Source organism: Penaeus japonicus, unplaced genomic scaffold, assembly GCF_977035675.1.
Source record: "Penaeus japonicus unplaced genomic scaffold, GWHDUDI00000001_assembly GWHDUDI00000028, whole genome shotgun sequence".
In the NCBI taxonomy this organism is placed as follows: domain Eukaryota; kingdom Metazoa; phylum Arthropoda; class Malacostraca; order Decapoda; family Penaeidae; genus Penaeus; species Penaeus japonicus.
The window spans coordinates 21,304,697-21,312,196 of record NW_028234430.1 but is presented as its reverse complement, the minus strand read 5'-3'; the positions used below and the strand labels follow the sequence as shown (position 1 = coordinate 21,312,196).

The 7,500-nt window shown below is 54.4% G+C and overlaps 1 protein-coding gene across 1 annotated transcript in view; it reads left to right on the top strand.

The window, feature by feature from the left end:
- The window catches only part of LOC122252579 (ADAM metallopeptidase with thrombospondin type 1 motif A), a 145,766-nt gene that overhangs the window by 2,291 nt on the left and 135,975 nt on the right, over nucleotides 1-7,500 (top strand). The window lies entirely within an intron of this gene.

Sequence of the window (7,500 nt, the reverse complement as noted above, 5' to 3'; positions counted from 1 at the left end):
GGGAGGAGGAGGAGGAGGGGAGGAGGAGAGGAGGAGGAGGAGGAGAGGAGGAGGAGAGGAGGAGGAGGAGGAGGAGGAGGAGAAGGAGGAGGAGAGGGGGAGGAGGAGGAGGAGGAGGAGGAGGAGGAGGAGGAGGAGGAGGAGGAGGAGGAGAAGGAGAAGGAGAAGGAGGAGGAGGAGGAGGATAAGGAGGAGGACAAGGAGGAGGACGAGGAGGAGGAAGAGGAGGAGGAAGAGGAGGGGGAGGAGGACAAAGAGGAGGACGAGGAGGGGTATAAAAAAAGAAACATAAGAAAAACAATGCAAAGAAATGGAAAGGAGAAAAGAAGAAGAAAACAGATAAGAACAAAAAGAACAATACAAATAAGAACAAGAACCTTAACAAGTAATAGAGGAAGAGAAAGCAGAGGACACTAAAAAAGGAGAAGAAACAGAAGAAGAAGAAGAAGAAGAAATAGAAGTAGAGAAAAGAAGAAGCTGAAGAAGTAGAGGAAGAAGGAAAGCAATTAATTCCTAGAGATCGTAAAACCACAAGTGGTTGTCGCCTCTCACGGATGAGCCAATCAGCGAACTCGAAAACTGTGACGTCATCATTATCGCTCGTCCATCCCTTCCTTCTCCTTCTTTCTGTTCTTTTCCTCTCTCTGCTATCTTCTTCTTCCCTTTGATTTTACCTTTTATTATCTCCGACTCTTTTTTTTTCTTTTCCTTTCCTTCTCCCATCCTTCTCTTTCTGCTTTCATCTTCTCCTCGGCCCCTTTTTTGTTTCACTCTCTTCGCGTTTCTTCTTCCTTATTCTTGCATACCCCATCCCCCCCCCCCCCCCCCCCACCCCCCCACAACACCAACACCAAACCACACAACAACCACCACCCCCACAACCCAACCAACCCCCCCCCCCCCACCCCCACCCCCAACCCCCCCCCCCCCCACCACCCCCAACACCCCCCCCCCCACCCCCCCCCCACAACACCCCCCCCCAACCCCCCACCCCCCACCCCCACCACCCCCCCCCCACCCCCCCCCCCCCCCCCCCCCCCCCCCCCCCCCCCCCCACACCCAACCCCCACCCCCACCCCCAACCCCACCACCCACCACCCACCCCCACCAACCACCCCCCACACACCCCCACCACCCCCACCCCCCCCCCACCCCCCACCCCCCCCCCCCCCACCCCAACCCCACCCACCCCCCCCACCCACCCCAACCCAACACACCCCCCACCCCAACCAAACCCCAACACCAAACACCCACAACACCACCCCCAACCCACACCAACACCAACCACAACACCACCCCACACAACCCCCACCCCACACCCCCACACACACCCAACCCAACCCCACCCCACCCCAACACCCCCCCCCCCCCCCCCCCCCCACCCCCCCCAACCCCCCCCCCCCCCCACCACCAACCCACCCACCCCCCCCCCCCCCCCCCCCCCCCCCCCCCCCCCCAACCACCCAACCCCCCCCCACCCCCCCACAACCCCAACCCCCCCCACACCACACCCCCCAACCCAACACCCCCCCCCCCCCCACCCACCACACCCCACCCAACCCACCAACCCCCCCCCCCACCCCCCCCCACCCCCCCACACCAACCCCCACACCACCCCCCCCCCCCCCCCCCCCCCCCACACAACACCCCCCCCCCCCCACCCCCACCCACCCACCCACCAACCCCCCAACCCACCCCACCCACCCACCCCCCCACCCCACCCCACCCCCCCCCCACCCCACCACCCCCACCCCCCCCACCCCACCCCCCCCCCCCCACCCCACCCCCACCCACCCCCCCCCCCCCCCCCACCCCCCACCCCCCCCCCCCCCCACCCCAACCACCCACCACCCCCACCCCCACACCCACACAACCCCACACCACACCCCCACACCCACAACCCCCCCCCCCCCCCCACCCCCCACCCACCCCCCCCCCCCCCCACCCCCAACCAACAACCCCCACCCCACCCACACCACCCCCCCCCCCCACCCCCCCCCACCCCAACCCCCCCCCACCCACAACCCCCCCACCCCACACCCACCCAACCCCAACCACCCACACACCCCCCCACCCACCACCACCCCAACCCCAACAACCCCACAAAACACCCAAACCAACCCCACACCACCCCACACCCCAACCCCAACCCACCCCCAACCCACCCACCAACCACAACACCCCACCCACCCACCACCCCACCCCCCCCAAACACCCCACCACCCCCCCACCCCCCCAACCACCACAACACCCCACCCCCCCCACCACCCCCCCCCCCCCCCCACCCACAAACCACCCACCACCCACCACACCCCACCCCCACCCACACCCCCCACAACCCCCCCCCACACCCACCCACACCAACACCCACCACACAACCCACAACCACCCCCACCCAACCCCCCACCCACCCAACCACCCCCCACCACCACCCAACAACCCCCCACACCCCACCCCCCCACAACCCCCACCCCCCCCACCCCCCCACACCACCCCCCCCCCCACCCCCCACCCACCACCCCACCAACACCAACCCCAACCACAACCCCCACCCCAACCCCACCCCCCCCCAAACCACAACCCCCCCCCCCCCCCAAACCCCCCCCCCCACAAACCCCCAAAACCCCACCACCCAAACCCCCCCCCCCACCCCCCCCACCCCCACCCCCCCCCCCCCACACCACCACCCCCCCCCCACCCCCACCCACAAACCCCCCCCCCCCACCCCCCCACCCCAAACACCCACAAAACCCCCCACAAACCCACCCCCCCCACCACACACACCCCCCCACCCCCCCCACCCCAACACAACCCACAACCACCACCCCCAAACCCACCCACACCCCCACCCCCCCCACCCACCCCAACCCCCCAACACCCCCAAACCCCCCCCCACAACCACCCCCCAACACCCCATACCACCAACACAAACCCCCACCCCCCACCCCCACCCACCACCCCACCCCCCCCACCCCCCCCAACCACCACCCCACCCCCCACAACCAACACACCCCAACAACACCCACCCCCACAACCCCCACACCCCCCACCCCCCCCCCCCCCCCAACCACACCCCAACCCCCCCCCCCACCCCCCCCCCCCCCACCCACCCCCCCCCACCACCCCCCACCCCCCCCCAACCCCCACCCAACCCCCCCCCCCCCCAACCACCCCCCACCCAAACCCCCCACCCAAAAACCAACACACCACACCCCAACCCCAAAAAACCAACAACATACCACACACTCAACCCAATCCACAATCAATACCACACCCACAATACTAACATCAACAAAACATAATTTTCATACAAACCACTCCCACCCACACAAAACCAAAAAACCCCAACTAATACACAACAAATCTATTCAAATCATTAAACCAACCACCCACTAACAACTCATCCAACCCATCCCCCACATTACCCTCCAACAAAATTTTAACTTCACACCATCAAATCCCAGGATTGGTTTTTGGAGTGGAAGGGGGCGGGGAAGGGGGAGGAGGAGGAGGAAAGAAAAAAGAAAAAAAAAAAAGGAAAGGAGGGGGGGAGACCGGAGAATAGAATGGGGGCGGGGGGGAGGGGGGGGGGGGGGATAATGATGGGGGATAAAAGGGTGGAAGGTAGGGGGTAGGGGAGGTAGGGGAGGGGAGGAAGAGTGGAAGGGAAGTGGGGGAGAGGGAGAAAAGAAGGGGGAAAAGGGGGTAGGGAAAGGAAGGAAGAGGGCAAACGGGAAGAGGGAGAGGAAGAATGGGGAGATGCAAGGGGAAGGAGAGGGGGGGGGGGTTATTATAAGAAAACAAACTAAACATATAAGACCGAGTTTTGTACAATAATGATGGACACTGGTGTTGGGCCATGAAGTTTGTGCATGCCGATTTATACAAACATACAATATTTATGTGGTACATGATGTGTGTGTGTGTTTGTGAAGATAGAGTTAGAAAGAAAAAAAAAATAATTATACAGGTAGTAATACAGGTAGAAAAGATATAAAGAAAACAAGAATCTATTTTCATTCGCTAACAAGCAAAGACTACACACTCAACACATACCCCATCAATGTTGCGAGTTGCACCTACAAGACTGCTAACAACGCAACATCTGGGAGTGGCGCGGCTCCGGGGCTTTGCGCGGCCACTGGAGGGATATTTGTTGTAGCGCGTTGGGGGACTTCGGGTAGCATGCATAATTGGGAATGAGCGGGGTTAAGGAGCGTAGGGCAGTCTAAGCGGGCATGTTGGCAGTGATGTGTTGTGTGCCCCTTGTCCGGTGCCGAAGACTGGCAACTATGAAGGTGTAACACTCATCTATATCCCGCCAAGAGGGTGCGGAGCCCTCCCCCCCCCCCCCCCCCCCCCCCCCCCATGACCCCCATAACACCACCACCCCGCCCATTTATTGGTGTAAGGTTGGGACGGGTTATTGACTCTGTTGTTTTTTTGGAAGTTAGGTATGGTTGGCCCTGGGGGGTGGGGTGGGTATGGTGGGGGGGGAGTAAGAAGGGGGGATGTAGGGGGGGGGGGGGAGGGGGGGGGGGTGTGGGGTGGGGGGGGGGGGGGGGGGGGGGTGTGGGGAGGTGTGGGGGGTGGGTGGGGAGGGGGGGGAGGGTAGGGACGTTGATGGAGGCTTGGAGGAAGGAAAGATTGCTATGGATTGAAAATGTTATGATACCAAAAATATTAATAATGAAAATAAAAAGGATATTAATGATGATGATAATAATGATAATGATATTGATAATAATGACAATAATGATGATGATAATTATAATAATAATATCGCCGATAACATCAACAATAATAATAGTAATGATAATGATAACAATAATGGTAATAATAATATAAATGAAAATAAGAAATGGAAGACCGGGAAAGAACTCGAGAATTGAGAGAGAAAATAAGAGAGGAAAAGACAAAAGAGAAGGAAAAAGAGGAAAACTCTAAAAAATAAAAGGGAAGATAGGGCTGGAGAAGGACGACCCAAAGATATATTCGCATCGTCACGTGACCTGCTTTCGTTTTTCTACTTTTCGCTTTGTGATTGTTCCGTGGGAACCTTGTATGGCATCAGTGGCACAAGGTCACAGCATGTCTAGACTTGTGCTATTAGTAATGGTTGATTCAATTGGAAGAATTAATGTGAATATGATTAATGTGATAATGAGACTTTCCTTTTGCAAGATGAACGATAATGATTATGATAATGAACAAGAAAAATGAAGCAAGAGATTTCTTTGTGAGTGACACATATGCGATGAAACAGGTCGTGTTCTATATAGATAAATGTCAATTTGCATCGTGCATGTCCGGTCGTGAATATGTGTTATTTCTATGTGTATGTGTGCGTGCATGTTGGTATGTATGCGTGGATATTGTCATATATTTGTGTATGTATGCATGTATGTTGGTATGTATGTGTTAGTATGCGTGTATGTTGGAGTTGTCATGTGTTGTCCTGTAAGGGTTGTATGCGGTGCTTGTTTGGGCATTATATTTGAGTGTGTATAGTGTTGTGCGTTTTTTCATATTTTAATATTGTTTGCGTGTTTTTTTGCCTCCCTGTGGCATGCGGTCCGTCGCTCCGTCATCGTTGAGAGCGGGAGAGACGCGGGAATATTAATGGCGCCAGACTCTTTTGGCTCCGCGGCGTCAACTCTTTCATCTGTCACGCAGCGAGACCGAGGTGTCAGCGGCCGACGCGCTCGTTCGCTCGCTCGCTCGCCCGCTGTCCCCCGTAACGCCATACATTGGCAGATAGAGATGCACTTTATCTTTGTGTGTGTGGAGTGAGTGTGGAATGAAAATATGTAGTAATTTAGATATCATACTATGAACCTCTACAAAATTGAGTGAATGTCATATATAATTAATCTATGTTAGCTTGTTGTCAATTTTATATCAATATACATAAACAGTTTTACCCCGACAAAAATAATAAAAAAATAAACAAAAAAAAAAAAAAAAAAAACTAAAACAACACACACAAAAAAACAACCAAAAAAAAACAAAAAACCCAACACAACCACCACACACACACCACACACACAACAACCACCACACCCCACACCACACACCACAACAAACCACACACACACACACACACACAGACAGACACACACACACATACACACACACACACAATAAAACACGCACACACACACACAGACAGAAAGTAAAAGGTCCAAGCCGACATTAAGAGAGGAGCTGCCGAAAGAGAGACGAATTTCTACGGGGCTTCTTGAAGGGTGTGTGACCAACCGCTCTTTTTGTTGCTGTTACTAGTTCTTTGCTTCGAGTCATTTCCTTGTCGTACCTTTGTTGTATTTTTTTTTTTGACTATGATTATGTTCATTAATGTGATTATTGTCAGTGCACCCCCTCTCCCAAGAGAGAAAAGCTTTTAATATATATTTTTAAAGAGTGTTGATATATGCATATATAATATAGATTTATATATCATAAAATACACAAATGATGTCTATGTACATATACTGTTCATTAAAACCAAGGAGGAACTGTCTGTCTGTTCCTCCGATAACACTCGAAACCTTTTATTTTGAATTTGACTTCCCTTATGATTTTAAAAGTAATGTACATAATGAATATGAAGAATGAAAATAAAATCAAAAGAAAATTCCTCCTTCCCCCATGAAAACAAACAAACAAACAGGCAAATAACGGTTTATGTTAGAAAAAAAAAACGAATCATAAAAAAAAAAAAAAAAAAAAAAAAAAAAAACGTATCATATAAAAAGAAAAAAAAAAAGAAAAAAATGCGCCAACCCATCTAATTGCTAACAATTATTTCTCTAACGATGTTTAGATATTCATCTAAAAACTAAATTTCTAAAATAATAAAGAACAAATAAAATAAATTATAATAAAACAATGATAAGGGTAGAGACAAAAAGAAGAAAAAGACAAGAACGACCCCGATAACGCCAGTGCGAAGGCGAGAAGCCGGCTGATGAAGCTGTTCCTCGCCTCCTACGGTTGGTTTGATTAATCATAGCCCACCAAGCAACTAAAACGCCGTGGTGAGGAAGGGGGCCCCTTGCTTGGGATGGATGGATTGCCGGGGGAGGGGGCGTGGGGGGGAGGGAGGGGGAGGGAAGGAAAGGGGGGAGGGGGAGGGGGAGGGAGTAGGGAAAAAGAATAGCGGGTGCGGTTAGGGGAGGGAGGAAGTACGGGGGTGGGGTGGTTGCGGGTTGCGGGGGTTTGGGTGTGGGTTTGGGGTTGGGGTTTTGTTTAAAGGAGAGGACCCCCCCCCGGGGGGAGAGTGAGAGGGGGCTTCCACGGCTGAGGGGGGGCTCTGTGAGGGGGGGAAGGAGAGGGGTTGAGGAGGGAGGGGATGATGAGGGGGGGGGGTGGGAAAAAAAAGCGGTAGAAGGAGGGGGCCTGGGAGGGGAAAAGAGGTTGGTCGAGAGTGAGGGGTGGATGGGGAAATGGGGGCTAAGGAGAGAGGGAGGGGGGGGAAAGGAGGCGAAGGCGTTGTGA